Raw genomic sequence first — 21,812 nt, 5'->3', positions numbered from 1 at the left:
TACTCGTTCCGTAATGCATCATGCCGTGGCTAACTCATTAGGCACATTGCTTGCAAGGCTCATAGTGATGTGCATTACTGAGAGGGCCCAGAGATACCTCTCCAATACACGGAATGACAAACCCTAATCTCGATCTATGCCAACTCAACAAACACCATTGGAGACACCTCTAGAGAATATTTGTAATCACCCAGTTACGCTGTGATGTTTGATAGCACACAAGGTGTTCCTTCGGTATTCAGGAGTTGCATAATCTCATAGTCTGAGGAACATGTATAAGTCATGAAGAAAGCAATAGCAAAAAAAGTAAACGATCATTATGCTAAGCTAACGGATGGGTCTTGTCCATCACATCATTCTCTAATGATGTGATCACGTTCATCAAATGACAACACATGCCTATGGTCAGGAAACTTAACCATCTTTGATTAACGAGCTAGTGTAGTAGAGGCATACTAGGGACACTCTATTTGTTTATGTATTCACACATGTACTAAGTTTCTGATTAATACAATTCTAGCATGAATAACAAATATTTATCATGATATAAGGAAATATAAATAACAACTTTATTATTGCTTCTAGGACATATTTCCTTCAGGTCGAAGTGTGTGTTGGTCGTGCAGCGTGTTGGTTCATGCGGCGCGTTGTCCATCGTGGTGTCACACGGCGCCTCCGGCGCGGGGAAACCTCCTACTCGCCTTCGGCTCATTTAATTTTCATGAACATCTTGAAGGGGGGCACAGGTCGAAGTGTCTGTTGGTCGTGCAGCGTGTTGGTTCGTGTTGCGCGTTGTCCGTCGTGGTGTCACAAGGCGCCTCCGGCGCGGGGGAACCTCCTGCTCGCCTCTGGCTCGTTTAATTTTCATAAACATCTTGAAGGGGGGGTGCATAGGTCGAAATGTGTGTTGGTCCTGAAGTGTGTTGGTTCGAGCATTGCAATGTCCGTTGTGGTGTCACACGGCGCCTCCGGCGCGGGGAACCTCCTGCTCGCCTTCGGCTCGTTTACTTTTCATAAACATCTTGAGGGGGGGGGGGCATAGGTGAAAGTGTGTGTTGGTCGTGCAGCATGTTGGTTCATGCGGCGCGTTGTGGTGTCACACAGCGCCTCCGGCGCGGGAACCTCCTGCTAGCCTTCGGCTCGTTTAATTTTTATAAACATCTTGAAGGGGGGCATCGGTCGAAGTGTGTGTTGGTCATGCAGCGTGTTGGTTCGTGCGGCACGTTGTCCGTCATGGTGTCACACGGAGCCTCCGGCACGGGGGAACCTCCTGCTCACCTTCGGCTCATTTAATTTTCATAAATATCTTGAAGGGGGTCACAGGTCGAAGTGTGTGTTGGTCGTGCAACGTGTTGGTCCGTGCGGCGCCTCCGACGCAGGGGAACCTCCTGCTCGCCTTCGGCCCGTTTATTTTTCATAAACATCTTGAAGGGGGGCATAGGTCGAAGTGTGTGTTGGTCGTGCAGTGTGTTGGTTCGTGCGGCGTGTTGTCCGTCGTGGTGTCACACGATGGCTCCTGCGCGGGGGAACCTCCCGCTCACCTTTGGCTCATTTAATTGTCATAAACATTTTGAAGGGGGCATAGGTCGAGGTGTGTGTTGGTCATTTAATTGTCACCTCATGCTCGCCTTCGGCTCGTTTAAATTTTCATAAACATCTTGAAGAGGGTGCACACACTACTGCAGGATGCTAACAACTCGACACTACGATAAGAGACCCTTCGACGAAACTATGTGCGATGCAATAATCGCAAACAGTGGTGCAAAAAACCCGTCAAAAAAGGTGCAAAACGTTTGCGATGGAGGATGCATCAAACATGGTTCCGATTTTAGTTGTGTGTGCAATGTAGGGCATATGGTTCAGTTCAATTAACTGTTTGTGATGAGGAGGAACAAAAGAAACGGGCAACCAGATGAAGGTGTGTGCAATATACAACATACGGTTCACTCGGATGAACTGTTTGTGATTTGGCAACACAAAAGAAACGGTCGGCCAGATCAAGGTGTGTGCGATATACGGCATGCGGTTCACTCGAATGAACTATTTGCGTTGAGACAAGAGAACAGAAATAGTTTAATATATCAAGATGTGTGAGATACGCGACAAACAGGTCTGTAATCAGAAATGTGTGTGAAGACCGATAATAACACTGACGATTGCTTCTAATAAGACATATGTGATATGCTTTATCTACACAACATCTATTGGCCATTGGGGGACGTGTGGTCATCCGGATACGCCATAAGAATGCGGAGAGGCATCCTATATTAGCAAGGACTAGATGTTCCACCAATAGCTCATGTAAGAGAACTCTCAAGTTAAGTGTGCTCAGGCTGGAGATGGGTCATATCTATCAAATTAAGTGACTAATATGACCCATCCCATGAGTTAATTTAACCTCAAGGTCCTTGTTTTATATTTATTTTTATTTCTTAACACATGTTAAAGAAGGTCTACCACATTACTTTTTGACAATGTGCGATACGTGGCATATAGTTGATCCATCCGACCCGTTTGTGATGGAATAAGTCGTGTGTGTTGTGGGCAAACGCTTGCTAGTATTCAACTATTTGCGATTGATGAATTCATCACCGACGGGTTCCCTAGAGTGGTCCGTGTTCATCTGATCATCATCTACTTCTTGTGCTAGCTCGATGTTCCTTCTATGATAAGTTTTCATTAATTGATGGCGTTTTATGAACACACCGCCATTTTCTCACCTGTTTCCTGCCACCCAGCAATATTGCACATAAACCTAGGCGGCGCACGATGCACAGAGGCGACACGCGCAGCCTATAGCACATCCACCTTTTCCAAGCATGCCAACCCACCAAAGCGCCGCCTCTGCCATCAACCTCGTCGACGAGGAAAACGAGCAGGCACCACGGGCCATCAAAGCCAAGGCGCTCCCCGGCAACGTGATGGACGACGCCGTGATGCGCGTCATCGCCAGGGTTGAGCAGACCTTTGCCGCATATGGCGCTTGAGCACCGTGGATCAAGATAGGCATGTCAGCGCCGACAGGCTGTAGCTCGCCGCACATCATGATTGATGGCGCGCTGCAGAGCAAGCTAGGCGCGTCCGCGCCGATAGGCTGCGGCTGGCCGCACAGCGAGACCGTTGGAGCGCTGCAGAGCGACAGACACGGTGCGCTGCATAGCAAGAGCAGATCCATTGGCGCTTGCCTGCTGTCGACACGGCGTCGCAGCTAGGTACACATCCCCTCTGTACCCCCAGTCCTCGCCAGGAGTGGGCAGAGGCCCTCTACGCCGTACTTGCACCAGAGGCCAGCCGCGTCGTAGTTGCACTGGACGCCCGCCATGTTGTTCGCATGGGTCGCACTGTTCGCCTTGTCCGCGGCCCTCTCGATGCCAACGCGCTGGTCAGTAGGCTCGACTGCCTCCTTGGCCCAGGTGTCCACCTGGGCACAATAGATGAACACAGCCATCTCATCCTCGAGCTGGTGATCTCCGTTGAAATAGCCAACTTGGAGCTCAAGATCGCACTCCAGATGTACCGCGAGCGTGTCGACCGCTTGGACGAACGCCTGCACGAGTTCAGGCAGAGCCAAGAGCTACCGTAGGCAAGGGCTGCTGGTCATGGTCTCATGGACGCGTTTTATTTTGTTGAGTCGTTTTGACGTGGATAGCTATGTATTCATAGCAATCATAATATTGCTCTGTTTATTCCCTTGTTTCAATGTGTGTACTCTGTTTTCCATTCTTTATGTTCTGTTTCAATGTGTGTGTATACGCTTTCCATTCTGTATATGTGGATGATAACAGCTAGATTCAAATTAGTATACAAAAACAGATAGAAAATGGAATTCATAATATATATATACATATATACATACATACATATATATATTAATTGTTCATTAGTTCAGCATAGAATATATATATAATATCATCACATATACGTGATGATACTTAACTACTAGGTACAATGCATAAAATTGAAAACGAAAAATACTAAAACTAATAATCCCTCCTTGGGCCAGTATTTCGGTAGCCCATCGCCAGCAGCTCCCTGGTGCGCGGCGTCTTCCCAGTACGGAGGCAGTACTTCGCCTCGCAGCGCTTGACGTATCGATCTGGCTCTTGCTGGCGAACGAGCGTGAATGATCTTGGCATTTCGTTGGGTGCCCACCGGAGCTCCTCGTCGGTGGCACGCTGGAGCTTATCGGCCCACCTCCATGCATCGACGAGGCGCCCAGCGCGTTTGACCTTCCTCGCGAATTACCCGTCTTCGTACACCTCCTCCGCAGGACGACTCCCCCGCCCCCAAGGATCCGTCGCCTCCTTTTCCAGGAGGCATCACGGGCTTCACATGCCGCCTGGTACCTGGCTTCCTCCTCTGCCATCTCCTTCTTGAACGCCACTTGCCTGGCTTTCTCAGCCGGCGGCAGCGACTTTGACAGACAAAGATTGTACTGGCCCTAAAACCAATCCAAAGTTGGGGGGGGGGGTCTGGCGCAACCTCGTCCGACGGCGCGTAGGGGTCCTCGTCGCTGCTCTCCGAGTGAGCGTCCTTGGGGGCGGTGACTCCTCTTCGGTGCGTGGGCAGACTGGCGGCGCCATGGCAGAGATTTGAGAAAAAGATAGAGAGAGGGCGAGCAAGGGGAGGATGTAGATGAGAATGCATGCGGGACGACCTGAGCAAGGTAGTATTTATTGGTGGCCGGAATCTAGATCGATGGGAACAGTACACACGCCTGATACATCTCCAACGTATCTATAAATTTTTATTGTTCCATGCTGTTTTATTATCAATCTTGGATGTTTTATAATCATTTTATAGTCATTTTATATCATTTTTGGTACTAACCTATTGACATAGTGCCTAGTGCCAATTCCTGTTTTCCATGTTTTTTACATCGCAGGAAATCAATATCAAACAGATTCCAAATGGCATGAAACTTTACAATAATTTTTATGGGCCAAAAGGAAGCAGATGGGCCCTGGTTGCACCTGGAGGGTGTCCAGCGGGGGGCACAACCCACCAGGGCGCGCCAGGAGGCCCTGGCGCCCCCAGGTGGGTTGTGCCCACCTCGGGTGCCCCCCGGACCGCCTCTTTGCTCTATAAATACCCAAATATTCCCAAAACCCTAGGGGAGTTGATGAAATATTCATCCAGCCGCCGCAGAGTGTAGAAACACCAGATCCAATCTAAACACCATCACGGAGGGGTTCACCACTTCCATTGGTGCCTCTCCGATGATGCGTGAGTAGTTCTTTGTAGACCTTCGGGTCCGTAGTTAGTAGCTAGATGGCTTCATCTCTCTCTCGTGATCCTCAATACAATGGTCTCTTGGAGATCCATATGATGTAACTATTTTGAGATGTGTTTGTTGGGATCAATGAACTTTGAGTTTATGATCTGATCTATGTTTTTATATCCATGAAAGTATTTGAGTTTCTTTGATCTCTTTTATGCATGATCTCTTATAGCCTCGTATTTCTTCTCCGATATTTGGGTTTTGTCTGGCCAACTCGATCTATTTATCTTGCAATGGGAAGAGGTGCCCGGTAGTGGCTTCGATCTTACGGTGCTTGATCCCAGTGCCAGAAAGGGAACTGACACGTATGTATCGTTGCTACTAAGGATAAAAAGACGAGATCTATATCTACCGCCATATAGATAAACGGATCTTGTCTACATCATGTCATCGTTCTTATTGCATTACTCCATTTTTCCATGAACCTAAAACACTAGATGCATGCTGGATAGCAGTCAATGTGTGGAGTAATAGTAGTAGATGCAGGCAGGAGTCGATCTACTAATCTTGGACGTGATGCCTATGTAATGATCATTGCCTGGATATCGTCATAATTATTTGATGTTCTATCAATTTCCCAACAGTAATTTGTTTACCCACCGTTTGCTATTTTTCTCGAGAGAAGCCACTAGTGAAACCTACGGCCCCCGGGTCTTATTTCTCATATATTTGTCTTGTGATCTACTTTTTCCTTGCTTTTTATTTTAAGATCTATTAAACCAAAAATCCAAAACTACTTTGCTGCACTTTATTTTATTTGCGATCTATTATTTCAATCTATCACAACTTTCTCCCGTCACACTCCAATTCTGGCGCTGTTACCCGAAAGGGATTGACAACCCCTTTAACTCGTCGGGTTGCGAGGTATTGTTATTTGTGTGTAGGGGCTATTTACGTTGTGTTGCTTGGTTCTCCTACTAGTTCGATACCTTGGTTTCATAACCGAGGGAAATACTCTACCGCCGCTGTGCCACATCATCCCTCCCTCTCCGGGGAAATACCGACGTAGTTCCAGCTGCCATCAAGGAGAATTTCTGGCGCCATTGCCGGGGAGGATCTTCATCATAACCAGGTTCCTGATCGCAAATCTCGTCTCCTTGCAATTTACATTATTTGCCATTTTCCTCTCATTTCCTCTCCCCCACTTCACAAAAATTTGCTATTTTATTCGCCTCTCTTTTTCCGTTCGCCGTTCTCTTGCCAGATATGTTTTTTAGTGCAATCTTCTTGTGTGGTCATCATGACTCAAGAGAACACCAAGTTATGTGATTTCTCAAATACCAATAACAATGATTTTATTGGCACTCCGCTTGATCCTCCCGCCACTAGTGCGGAGACTTGTGATATTAATACTGCTTTGCTGAATCTTGTTATGAAAGACCAATTTTCTGGTACTCCTAATGAGGATGTCGCGTCCCATCTTAATACCTTCGTGGAATTATGCGATATGCAAAAGAAAAAAGATGTGGACAATGATGTGGTCAAGATGAAATTATTTCCGTTCTCTTTGCGTGATTCTGCAAAAATTTGGTTCTTTTCTTTGCCTCGTAATAGTATCGATTCTTGGAACAAGTGCAAAGATGCTTTTATCACTAAGTATTTTCCTCCCGCAAAAATTATTTCCCTTAGAACCCAGATCATGAATTTCAAGCAACTTGAACATGAGCATGTTGTGCAATCTTGGAAAAGGATGAAAATGATGCTGAGGAATTGCCCAACTCATGGGTTAAATCTTTGGATGATCATACAAATTTTTTATGCGGGACTGAATTTTGTTTCTCGTAATCTTTTAGATTCTGCTGCAGGTGGTAGTTTTATGGAAATTACTTTGGGTGAAGGTACCAAATTTCTTGATAATATCATGGCAAATTATTCAAAATGGCATATCGAAAGAGCTCCTACTGGTAAAAAAGTTAATTCGGTTGAAGAAGATAAAGTTGATGCTCTTATGAAATTGGTTGCTAGTGAAAGTGCTCCTATTGATTTTAATGATATGCCTTTGTCTACTTTGATTGAGCAAAATAGTGATGCCATTGATGTAAATTTTATCTCTAGAAATAATTTCAACAACAATGCTTATAGAGGTAATTTTAATCCTAGGCCTTTTCCTAGTAATTCCTCTTACAATTATGGTAATTCCTACGGAAATCAATCTTATAATAATAATATTAACACCTCTGATCTTGAGAATAATATTAAAGAATTTATCAATACACAAAAAAAATTCAACACTTCCATAGAAGAAAAGTTGAACAAAATTGATGATTTGTCTAGAAGTGTTGATAGAATTGCTCATGATGTGGAAAATATCAAGATGATTTTTTTGCCTAAAGTAGATGAATCAATTAAAGCTCTTTATGTTTTTATGGATGAAATTAAGAAAAGAACTGCTATGCTTAGAGCTAAAAGAGAATTTTTAGAAAAAGCATTTTCTAGTGATTATTCTTGCAAAGATGATGAAGATCTTAAAATGATTGGTGTTTCTTCTATTGATTCCTTGTTTAGTAAAGTTAAGAATGACGAAAAAGGGACTGGAGAAGAGTCAACTTTAGGTAGAAGGCATCCCAATATTTCGGAGGGTGAAAATCTTGTTGAGAAAATTGATGAAAGTGGGTTTGGAGAGGTCAAAACTTTAGCTAGTGATGCACTGCTACCTCTTTTAGCACTGCGTTGGTTTTCCCCGAAGAGGAAGGTATGATGCAACAAAGTAGCGTAAGTATTTCCCTCAGTTTTTGAGAACCAAGATATCAATCCAGTAGGAGGCTGCACGCGAGTCCCTCGCACCTGCACAAAACAAATAAATCCTCGCAACCAACGCAAATAGGGGTTGTCAATCCCTATAGGGCCACTTACGAGAGTGAGATCTGATAGATATGATAAAATAATATATTTGGTATTTTTATGATAAAGATGCAAAGTAAAATAAAGGCAAAGTAAATAGCAAAGGAAATGACTAAGCAGTAGGAGATCAATATGATAAAGATAGACCCGGGGGCCATAGGTTTCACTAGTGGCTTCTCTCGAGAGCATAAGTATTCTACGGTGGGTGAACAAATTACTGTTGAGCAATTGACAAAATTGAGCATAGTTATGAGAATATCTTGGTATGATCATGTATATAGGCATCACGTCCGAGACAAGTAGACCGACTCCTGCCTGCATCTACTACTATTACTCCACTCATCGACCGCTACCCAGCATGCATCTAGAGTATTAAGTTAAAAATAGAGTAACGCCTTAAGCAAGATGACATGATGTAGAGGGATAGACTCATGCAATATTAAGAAAACCCCATCTTGTTATCCTCGATCGCAACAATACAATACGTGCCTTGCCGCCCTTACTGTCACCGGGAAAGGACACCGCAAGATTGAACCCAAAGCTAAGCACTTCTCCCATTTCAAGAAAGATCAATCTAGTAGGCTAAACCAAACTGATAATTCGAAGAGACTTGCAAAGATAACCAATCATACATAAAAGAATTCAGAGAAGATTCAAATATTATTCATAGATAGACTTGATCATAAACCCACAATTCATCGTTCTCGACAAACACACTGCAAAAAGAAGATTACATTGAATAGTTCTCCACAAGAGAGGGGGAGAACATTGTATTGAGATCCAAAAAGAGAGAAGAAGCCATCTAGCTAATAACTATGGACCCATAGGTCTGAGGTGAACTACTCACACTTCATCGGAGAGGCTATGATGTTGATGTAGAAGCCCTCCGTGATCGATGCCCCCTCCGGCGGAGCTCCGGAACAGGCCCCAAGATGGGATCTCGTGGATACAGGAAGTTATGGTGGTGGAATTAGGGTTTTGGCTCCTGTTCTGATTGTTTGGGGGTACGTGGATATATATAGGAGGAAGAAGTACGTCGGTGGAGCAACAGGGGGCCCACGAGGGTGGGGGGCGCGCCTGGTAGGGTAGGGCATGCCCCTACCTCGTGGCCTCCTGTTACGTGCCTTGACATAGGGTCCAAGTCTCCTGGGTCTTATCTGTTGAGAAAATCACGTTCTCGAAGGTTTCATTCCGTTTGGAGTCCGTTTGATATTCCTTTTCTTCGAAACCCTAAAATAGGCAAAAAACAGCAATTCTGGGCTGGGCCTCTGGTTAATAGGTTAGTCCCAAAATAATATAAAAGTGGATAATAAAGCCCAATAATGTATAAAACAGTAGATAATATAGCATGGAGCAATCAAAAATTATAGATACGTTGGAGACATATCAAGCATCCCCAAGCTTAATTCCTGCTCGTCCTCGAGTAGGTAAATGATAAAAACAGAATTTTTTATGCGGAGTGCTACTTGGCATAATTTTAATGTAATTCTTCTTAATTGTGGTATGAATATTCAGATCTGAAAGATTAAAGACAAAAGTTCATATTGACATAAAAATAATAATACTTCAAGCATACTAACAAAGCAATTATGTCTTCTCAAAATAACATGGCTAAAGAAAGTTATCCCCACAAAATCATATAGTCTGGCTATGCTCCATCTTCACCACACAAAATATTTAAATCATGCACAACCCCGATGACAAGCCAAGCAATTGTTTCATACTTTTGACATTCTCAAAACTTTTTCAATCTTCATGCAATACATGAGCGTGAGCCATGGATATAGCACTATAGGTGGAATAGAATGGTGGTTGTGGAGAAGACAAAAAGGGAGAAGATAGTCTCACATCAACTAGGCGTATCAATGGGCTATGGAGATGCCCATAAATAGATATCAATGTGAGTGAGTAGGGATTGCCATGCAACGGATGCACTAGAGCTATAAGTATATGAAAGCTCAAAAAGAAACTAAGTGGGTGTGCATCCAACTTGCTTGCTCATGAAGACCTAGGGCAATTTGAGGAAGCCCATCATTGGAATATACAAGCCAAGTTCTATAATGAAAGATTCCCACTAGTATATGAAAGTGATAACATGAGAGACTCTCTACTATGAAGATCATGGTGCTACTTTGAAGCACAAGTGTGGTAAAAGGATAGTAACATTGTCCCTTCTCTCTTTTTCTCTCATATAATTTTTTTATTTGCGCCTTTTCTCTTTTTTTATGGCCTCTTTTCTTTCTCTTTTTTTATTTGGGATTCTTTGGCCTCTTTTATTTATTTTTCGTCCGGAGTCTCACCCCGACTTGTGGGGGAATCATAGTCTCCATCATCCTTTCCTCACTGGGACAATGCTCTAATAATGATGATCATCACACTTTTATTTTTCTTACAACTCAACAATTACAACTCGATACTTAGAACAAAATATGACTCTATATGAATGCCTCCGGCGGTGTACCGGGATATGCAATGACTCATGAGTGACATGTATGAAAGAATTATGAATGGTGGCTTTGCCACAAATACGATGTCAACTACATGATCATGCTAAGCAATATGACAATGATGGAGTGTGTCATAATAAACAGAACGGTGGAAAGTTGCATGGCAATATATCTCGGAATGGCTATGGAAATGCCATAATAGGTAGGTATGGTGGCTGTTTTGAGGAAGGTATATGGTGGGTGTATGATACCGGCGAAAGGTGCGTGGTATTAGAGAGGCTAGCAAAGGTGGAAGGGTGAGAGTGCATATAATCCATGGACTCAACATTAGTCATAAAGAACTCATATACTTATTGCAAAAATCTACAAGTTATCAAAGCAAAGTATTACGCGCATGCTCCTAGGGGGATAGATTGGTAGGAAAAGATATCGCTCGTCCCCGACCGCCACTCATAAGGAAGGCAATCAAAAAATAAATCATGCTCTGACTTCATCACATAAAGGTTCACCATACGTGCATGCTACGGGAATCACAAGCTTCAACACAAGTATTTCTCAAATTCACAACTACTCAACTAGTATGACTTTAATATCACCATTTCTATATCTCAAAACAATTATCAAGTATCAACCTTATCATAGTATTCAACACACTCATAAGAAAGTTTTATTATTAATCTTGTATACCAAGCATATTAAGATTTTAAGCAAATTACCATGCTATTAAGACTCTCAAAATAATCTAAGTGAAGCATGAGAGATCAATAGTTTCTATAAAACAAATCCACCACCGTGCTCTAAAAGATATAAGTGAAGTACTAGAGCAAAATTATATAACTCAAAAGATATAAGCGAAGCACATAGAGTATTCTAACAAATTCCAAATCATGTATGGCTCTCTCAAAAGGGTGTGTACAGCAAGGATGATTGTGGTAAACTAAAAAGCAAAGACTCAAATTATACAAGATGCTCCAAGCAAAACACATATCATGTGGTAAATAAAAATATAGCTCCAAGTAAAGTTGCCGATAGAAGTAGACGGAAGAGGGGATGCCTTCCGGGGCATCCCCAAGCTTTGGCTTTTAGGTGTACTTAGATTAACTTGGGGGTGCCATGGGCATCCCGAATCTTAGGCTCTTGCCACTCCTTGTTCCATAATCCATCAAATCTTTACCCAAAACTTGAAAACTTCACAACACAAAACTCAAAGTAGAAAATCTCATGAGCTCCGTTAGCGAAAGAAAATAAAAGATCACTTCAAGGTACTATAATGAACTCATTATTTATTTATATTGGTGTTATACCTACTGTATTCCAACTTCTCTATGGTTTATAAACTATTTTACTAGCCATAGATTCATCAAAATAAGCAAACAACACATGAAAAACTGAATCTGTCAAAAACAGAACAGTCTGTAGTAATCTGTAGCTAGTGCAAAATCTGGAAGTCGAAAAATTCTAAAATAAATTGCTGGACGTGAGGAATTTATCTATTAATCATCTTCCAAAATAATTAACTAAATATCACTCTTCAAATAAAAATGACAGCAGTTCTCATGAGCGCTAAAGTTTCTGTTTTTTACAGCAAGTTCAACAAGACTTTCCCCAAGTCTTCCCAACGGTTCTACTTGGCACAAACACTAATTAAACACAAAAAACACAACCAAAGCAGAGGCTATATAAATTATTTATTACTAAACAGGAGAAAAAATCAAGGAATAAAAATAAAATTTGGTTGCCTCCCAACAAGCGCTATTGTTTAACGCCCCTAGCTAGGCATAACAAGCAAGAATAGATCTAGGTATTGCCATCTTTGGTAGGCAATTCATAAGTGGCTCTCATAATAGATTCATAAGGTAATTTAATTTTCATTCTAGGAAAGTGTTCCATGCCTTTCCTTAATGGAAATTGGAATCTAATATTTCCTTCCTTCATATCAATAATTGCACCAATCGTTCTAAGGAAAGGTCTACCAAGAATAATAGGACATGAAGGATTGCAATCTATGTCAAGAACAATAAAATCTACGGGCACATAATTCCTATTTGCAACAATAAGAACATCATTAATTCTTCCCATAGGTTTCTTAATAGCGGAATCCGCAAGGTGCAAGTTTAGAGAGCAATCATCAAAATCACGGAAACCTAACAAATCACACAAAGTCTTTGGAATCGTGGAAACACTAGCACCCAAATCACATAAAGCATAGCATTCATGATCTTTAATTTTAATTTTAATAGTTGGTTCCCACTCGTCATAAAGTTTTCTAGGGATAGAAACTTCCAATTCAAGTTTTTCTTCATAAGATTGCATCAAGGCATCAACGACATGTTTAGTAAACACTTTATTTTGACTATAAGCATGAGGAGAATTTAGCATGGATTGCAACAAGGAAATACAATCAATCAAAGAGCAATTTTCATAGTTAAATTCCTTGAAATCCATAATAGCGGGTTTAGCAACATCTAGGGTTTTAATTTATTCAATCCCACTTTTATCAAATTGAGCATCAAGATCAACAAATTCTGAATTCTTGGAACACCTTCTAGGTAAAGGTGGATCATATTCAATCCCATCATTATCAAGATTCATATTGCAAAACAAAGATTTAATAGGGGACACATCAATAACTTTTAGATCTTCATCTTTATTTTCATAGCAACTAGAAGAACACGCTCTTATAAAGGCATCTTTCTTAGCACGCATCCTAGCGGTTCTTTCTTTGCACTCATCAATGGAAATTCTCATGGCTTTGAGAGACTCATTGATATCATGCTTAGGTGGAATAGATCTAAGTTTCAAAGAATCAACATCAAGAGCAATTCTATCAACATTCCTAGCCAAGTCATCAATCTTAAGCAATTTTTCTTCAATCATAGCATTAAAATTCTTTTGTGAAGTAATAAATTCTTTAATATTAGATTCAAAAATTAGAGGGCATCTTATTATAATTTCCATAAGAATTGTTGTAGGAATTACCATAATTATTAGAGGGATTACTAGGATAAGGCCTAGGATAGAAATTTCCTCTATATGCGTTGTTACCAAAATTGTTCCTACCAACAAAATTCACATCCATAGATTCATTATTATTCTCAATCGAAGTAAACAAGGGCATATCATTAGGATCAGAAGATACACTCTTATTAGCAAATAGTTTCATAAGTTCATCCATCTTTCCACTCAAAACATTAATTTCTTCTATCGCATGCACCTTTTTATTAGTAGATCTTTCAGTATGCCATTGAGAATAATTAACCATAAATATTATCTAGGAGTTCAGTAGCTTCTCCTAAAGTGATTTCCATAAAAGTGCCTCCCGCGGCCAAATCTAAAAGATTTCTAGAAGAAAAATTCAATCCATCATAAAAATTTTGTATAATCATCCACAAATTTAAAGCATGAGTAGGGCAATTACGTATCATTAATTTCATTCTTTTCCAAGCTTGTGCAACATGTTCATTATCAAGTTGCTTAAAATTCATAATATCATTTCTAAGAGAGATGATCTTAGCGGGAGGAAAATACTTAGAGATAAAAGCATCTTTGCACTTGTTCCATGAATCAATACTATTTTTAGGCAAAGACGAAAACAAAGCTTTAGCACGATCTCTAAGAGAAAAAGGAAATAGCTTCAATTTAACGATATCATTATCCACATATTTCTTCTTTTGCATGTCACACAAATCAACGAAGATATTTAGATGGGTAGCGGCATCTTCACTAGGAAGGCCGGAAAACGGATCTTTCATGACAAGATTCAACAAAGCAGCATTAATTTCACAAGATTCAGCATCGGTAAGAGCAGGAATCGGAGTGATAATAAAATCATTGTTGTTGGTATTGGTGAAGTCACACAATTTAGTATTATCTTGAGCCATCGTGACAAGCAAGCAAACTAACACAGAAGCAAACAAAAAGCAAGCGAACAAAAGAGGCAAATAGAGAGGGAGGATAGGGAGAGAGTGTTGGAAATATGCCCTAGAGGCAATAATAAAATCGTTATTATTGTATTTCCTTGTTCATGATAATTGTCTATTGTTCATGCTATAATTGTACTAACCTAAAACCGTAATACATGTGTTAATACATAGACCACAACATGTCCCTAGTAAGCCTCTAGTTGACTAGCTCGTTGATCAATAGATGGTCATGGTTTCCTGATCATGGACATTGGATGTCATTGATAACAGGATCACATCATTAGGAGAATGATGTGATGGACAAGACCCAATCCTAAGCCTAGCACAAGATCGTGTAGTTCGTATGCTAAAGCTTTTCTAATGTCAAGTATCATTTCCTTAGACCATGAGATTGTGCAGCTCCCGGATACCGTAGGAATGCTTTGGGTGTACCAAACATCACAACGTAACTGGGTGGCTATAAAGGTGCACTGCGGGTATCTTTGAAAGTGTCTGTTGGGTTGGCACGAATCGAGACTGGGATTTGTCACTCCGTGTAAACGGAGAGGTATCTCTAGGCCCACTCGGTAGGACATCATCATAATGTGCACAATGTGACCAAGGAGTTGATCACGGGATGATGTGTTACGGAACGAGTAAAGAGACTTGCCGGTAACAAGATTGAACAAGGTATCGGGATGCCGACGATCGAATCTCGGGCAAGTATCATACCGATAGACAAAGGGAATTGTATACGGGATTGATTGAATCCTTGACATCGTGGTTCATCCGATGAGATGATCGTGGAACATGTGGGAGCCAACATGGGTATCCAGATCCCGCTGTTGGTTATTGGCCGGAGAGTTGTCTCGGTCATGTCTACATGGTTCCCGAACCCGTAGGGTCTACACACTTAAGGTTCGATGACGCTAGGGTTATAGGGAAAGTATGTACGTGGTTACCGAATGTTGTTCGGTGTCCCGGATGAGATCCCAGACGTCACAAGGAGTTCCGGAATGGTCCGGAGGTAAAGATTTATAAATGGGAAGTCCTGTTTTGGTCACCAAAAAGGTTTTGGGTGCTATCGGTAACGTACCGGGACCACCGGGAGGGTCCCGGGGGTCCACCAGGTGGGGCCACCAGCCCTAGAAGGCTGCGTGGGCCAAGTGTGGGAGGGTACCAGCCCCAGGTGGGCTGGTGCGCCCCCCACCAAGACCCAAGGCGCACGGAGAGTGGGAAGGGGGCAAACCCTAGGTCCAAATGGGCCTTAAGGCCCACCCTAGGGCGCCCCCCTCTCCTCTCCCCTTTGGCCGCCACCCTAGATGGCATCTAGGGCTGCCGCCCCCCTAGGGAGGGAATCCTAGAAGGGGGCGCAGCCCCTCCCCTCCCCCTATATATACTTGAGGTATTGGGGGCTGCCCAATACATGATTTGATCTCCCTCTTGGCGCAGCCCAACCTCTCTCCCTCCTCGTCTCTCGTAGTGCTTGGCGAAGCCCTGCTAGAATCCCGCGCTCCTCCATCACCACCACGCCGTCGTGTGCTGCTGGACGGAGTCTTCCCCAACCTCTCCCTCTCTCCTTGCTGGATCAAGGCGCGGGAGACGTCACCGGGATGTACGTATGTTGAACGCGGAGGCGCCGTTGTTCGGTGCTTAGATCGGAATCGACCGCGATCTAAATCGCCACGAGTACGACTACCTCATCCGCGTTCTTGCAACGCTTCCTCTTAGCAATCTACAAGGGTATGTAGATGCACTCCCCTTCCCTTTGTTGCTAGATTACTCCATAGATTGATCTTGGTGATGCATAGAAAATTTTAAATTTCTGCTACGATCCCCAACAGTGGCATCATGAGCTAGGTCTATGCGTAGTTTGTATGCACGAGTAGAACACAAAGTAGTTGTGGGCGATGATTTGTTCAATTTGCTTGCCGTTACTAGTCTTATCTTGATCCGGCGGCATTGTGGGATGAAGCGGCCTGGACCGACCTTACATGTACGCTTACGTGAGACTGGTTCCACCGACTGACATGCACTAGTTGCATAAGGTGGCTAGTGGGTGTCTGTCTCTCCCACTTTAGTCGGATCAGATTCGATGAAAGGGGTCCTTATGAAGGGTAAATAGAAATTGGCATATCACGTTGTGGTTTTGCGTAGGTAAGAAACGTTCTTGCTAGAAACCCATAGCAGCCACGTAAAACATGCAACAACAATTAGAGGACGTCTAACTTGTTTTCGCAGGGTATGCAATGTGATTTTATGTGGCCAAAAGGATGTGATGAATGATATATGTGATGTATGAGATTGATCATGTTCTTGTAATAGGAATCACGACTTGCATGTCGATGAGTATGACAACCGGCAGGAGCCATAGGAGTCATAATTTATTTATGACCTGTGTGTCAATGAAAACACCATGTAATTACTTTACTTTATTGCTAACCGTTAGCCATAGTAGTAGAAGTAATAGTTGGCAAGGCAACTTCATGAAGACACGATGATGGAGATCATGGTGTCATGCCGGTGACGATGATGATCATGGCGCCCCGAAGATGGAGATCAAAAGGAGCAAAATGATATTGGCCATATCATGTCACTATTTGATTGCATGTGATGTTTATCATGTTTTACATCTTATTTGCTTAGAACGACGGTAGCTTAAATAAGATGATCCCTCACAATAATTTCAAGAAAGTGTTCCCCCTAACTGTGCACCATTGCGAAGGTTCGTTGTTTTGAAGCACCACATGATGATCGGGTGTGATAGATTCTAACGTTCGAATACAACGGGTGTAAGCCAGATTTACACACGCAATACACTTAGGTTGACTTGACGAGCCTAGCATGTACAGACATGGCCTCGGAACACGGAAGACCGAAAGGTCGAACATGAGTCGTATAGAAGATATGATCAACATGAAGATGTTCACCAATGATGACTAGTCCGTCTCACGTGATGATCGAACACGGCCTAGTTGACTCGGATCATGTATCACTTAGATGACTAGAGGGATGTCTATCTAAGTGGGAGTTCATTGAATAATTTGATTAGATGAACTTAATTATCATGAACATAGTCAAAAGGTCTTTGCAAATTATGTCGTAGCTCACGCTTTGGTTCTACTGTTTTCAATATGTTCCTAGAGAAAATTTAGTTGAGAGTTGACAGTAGCAATTATGCGGACTGGGTCCGTGAACTGAGGATTGTCCTCGTTGCTGCACAGAAGGGCTATGTCCTTAATGCACCTCTCAGTGCATTGAACCTCGAGCATCGTCTGTAGATGTTGGGAAACATCTGACATACACGTTTTGATGACTACGTGATAGTTCAGTGCATAATACTAACGGTTTCTAATTGTGGCACCAAAGACGTTTTTTGAAACGTCGCAGAACATATGAGATGTTCCAAAGACTGAAATTGGGATTTCAGACTAGTGCCCACGTCAAGGGGTATGAGACCTCTGACAAGTTTCTTAAGCCTGCAAACTAAGGGAGAAAAGCTCAATCGTTGAGCATGTGCTCAGATTGTCTGAGTACTACAATCGCTTGAATCGAGTGGGAGTTAATCTTCCAGATGAAATAGTGATGATTCTCCATAGTCACTGCCACCAAGCTATTGGAGCTTCGTGATGAACTATAACATATCAGGGATAGACATGATGATCCTTGAGGAACTCGCGATGTTTGACATCGCGAAAGTAGAAATCAAGTAGGAGCATCAATTGTTGATGGTTAAACCACTAGTTTCAAGAAGGGCAAGGGAAAGAATGGATACTTCATGAGACGGCAAATCAGTTGCTGCTCTAGTGAAGAAACCCAAGGTTGAACCAAACCCGAGACTAAGTGCTTCTGTAATGAGGGAACAGTCACTGAAGCAGAACTACCCTAGATACTTGGTAGATGAGAAGGCTGGCAAGGTCGACAGAAGTATTTTGGAAATATGTTATATTAATGTGTACTTTACTAGTACGCCTAGTAGCACCAAGGTATTAAAATATCGGTTCAGTTGCTAAGTGTTAGTAACTCGAAATAAAAGGCTACGGAATAAACGGAGACTAGCTGAAGGTGAGATGACGATATGTGTTGGAAGTGTTTCCAAGGTTGATGTGATCAAGCATCGCATGCTCCCTCTACCATCGAGATTGGTGTTAAACCTAAATAATTGTTATTTGGTGTTTGCATTGAGCATAGACATGATTGGATTATGTTTATCGCAATATGGTTATTCATTTAAAGAGAATAATGTTTACTCTGTTTATTTGAATAATACCTTCAATGGGCTTGCACCTAAAATGAATGGTTTATTGAATCTTGATCGTAGTGATACACATGTTCATGCCAAAAGATATAAGATAGTAATGATAGTACCACATACTTGTGGCACTGCCATTTGAGTCATGTTGGTATAAAACACATGAAGAAGCTCCATGTTGATGGATCTTTGGACTCACTCGTTTTTGAAAAGATTGAGACATGCGAACCATGTCTATTGGTAGATATGCATGAAGAAACTCCATACAGATGGATCATTTGGACTCACTTGATTTTGAATCACTTGAGACATGCAAATCATACAACATGGACAAGATGACTGAGAGGCCTCGTTTTCAGTAAGATGGAACAAGAAAGCAACTTGTTGGAAATAATACATTTTGATGTGTGCAGTCCAATGAGTGCTGAGGCACGCAGTGGATATCGTTATGTTCTTACTTCACAGATGATTTGAGTAGATGCTGAGTATATTTACTTGATGAAACACAAGTCTGAATTATTGAAAGGTTTAAGTAATTTTAGAGTGAAGTTGAAGATCATCGTGACAAGATGATAAAATGTCTATGATATGATCATAGAGATGAATATCTGAGTTATGAGTTTGGCACACAATTAAGACATTGTGGAAATTGTTTCACAACTAATACCGCCTGGACCACCATAGTGTGATGGTGTGTACGAACATCACAACTGCACCCTATTGGATATGGTGCATACCATGATGTCTCTTATCGAATTTCCACTATCGTTTATGGGTTAGGCATTAGGGACAACCGCACTCACTTTAAATAGGGCACCACACAATTCCGTTGAGACGACACCGTGTGAACTATGGTTTAGAGAAACCTAAGCTGTCGTTTCTTAAAAGTTTGGGGCTGTGATGCTTATGTGAAAAGGTTTCAGGCTGATAAGCTCGAATCCAAAGCGGATGAATGCATCTTCATAGAATACCCAAAATAGTTGGGTATACCTCCTATTTCAGATCCGGAAGCAAAACTGATTGTTTCTAGAAAGGGGTCCTTTCTCGAGGAAAAGTTTCTCTCGAAAGAATTGAGTGGGAGGATGGTGGAGACTTGATGAGGTTATTGAACTGTCACTTCAACTAGTGTGTAGCAGGGCACAGAAAGTTGTTCCTGTGGCACCTACACCAATTGAAGTGGAAGCTTATGATAGTGATCATGAAACTTCGGATCAAGTCACTACCAAACCTCATAGGTCGACAAGGATGTGTACTACATTAGAGTGGTACGTAATCCTGTCTTGGAAGTCATGTTGCTAGACAACAATGAACCTATGAGCTATGGAGAAGCGATGGTGGGCCCGGATTCCGACGAATGGCTCGAGGCCATAAAATCCGAGAGAGGATCCATGTATAAAACAAAGTATAGACTTTGAAAAGAACTACTTGATGGTCGTAAGGCTGTTGGGTGTAGATGGAATTTAAAAGGAAGACGGACAATGATGGTAAGTGTCACCATTAAGAAAGCTCGACTTGTCGTTAAGATGTTTCCCGACAAGTTCAAGGAGTTGACTATGATGAGACTTTCTCACTCGTAGCGATGCTAAGAGTCTATTGGAATTATGTTAGCAGTTACTGCATTATTTATGAAATCTTGCAGATAGGATGTCAAAACATTGTTTCCTCGATGATTTTCTGAGGAAAGGTTGTATGTGATACAACCAGAAGGTTTTGTCAATCCTGAAAGATGCTAACAAGTATACAAAGCTCCAACAATCCTTCTAAGGACTGGAGTAAGCATCTTGGAGTTGGAATGTACACTTTGATGAGATGATCAAAGATTTTGGGTTTATACAAAGTTTATGAGAAACTTGTATTTCCAAAGAAGTGAGTGGGAGCACTATAGAATTTTTGATGAGTATATGTGGTTAACATATTGTTGATCAGAAATGATGTAGAATTTCTGGAAAGCATACAGGGTTATTTGAAAAGTGTTTTTAATGGAAAATTTGGATTAAGCTACTTGAACATTGAGCATCAAGATCTATAAGGATAGATCAAAAACGCTTAATAGTACTTTCAGATGAATACATATCGTGACAAGATTTTGAAGGAGTTCAAATAGATCAGCAAAGAAGGAGTTCTTGGCTGTGTTACAAGGTGTGAGCATTGAGTAAGACTCAAGACCTGACCACGGCAGAAGAGAGAAAGGACGAAGGTCGTCCCCTATGCTTTAGGCGTAGGCTCTATAGTATGCTATGTTGTGTACCGCACCTGAAGTGTGCCTTTCCATGAGTAAGTCAAGGGGTACAGGAGTGATCCAGGAATGGATCACATGACAGTGGTCGAACTTATCCTTAGTAACTAGTGGACTAAGGAATTTTCTCGATTATGGAGGTGGTAAAAGAGTTCGTAGTAAAGGGTTACGTCGATGCAAACTTTGACACTAATCCGGATGACTGTGAGGAGTAAATCGGATTCGTATAGTAGAGCGGTTATTTGGAATAGCCCCAAGTAGCGCGTGGTAGCTGCATATACAAGATGACATAGAGATTTGTAAAGCACACATGGATCTGAAAGGTTCAGACCCATTGACTGATAAACCTCTCTCACAAGCAAGATATGAACACACCCCATGGGTGTTGGATTCATTACAATCACATAGTGATGTGAACTAGATTATTGACTCTAGTGCAAGTGGGAGACTGTTGGAAATATGCCCTAGAGGCAATAATAAAATGGTTATTATTGTATTTCCTTGTTCATGATAATTGTCTATTGTTCATGCAATAATTGTATTAACCGGAAACCGTAATACATGTGTGAATACATAGACCACAACATGTCCCTAGTAAGCCTCTAGTTGACTAGCTCGTTGATCAATAGATGGTCATGGTTTCCTGATCATGGACATTGGATGTCATTGATAACGGGATCACATCATTAGGAGAATGATGTGATGGACAAGACCCAATCCTAAGCCTAGCACAAGATCGTGTAGTTCGTATGCTAAATCTTTTCTAATGTCAAGTATCATTTCCTTAGACCATAAGATTGTGCAGCTCCCGGATACCGTAGGAATGCTTTGGGTGTACCAAACGTCACAACGT

The sequence above is a fragment of the Triticum aestivum genome, chromosome 6A (genome assembly GCF_018294505.1).
Source record: "Triticum aestivum cultivar Chinese Spring chromosome 6A, IWGSC CS RefSeq v2.1, whole genome shotgun sequence".
Lineage (NCBI taxonomy): Eukaryota > Viridiplantae > Streptophyta > Magnoliopsida > Poales > Poaceae > Triticum > Triticum aestivum.
Note: the sequence above shows the minus strand (reverse complement) of the source record.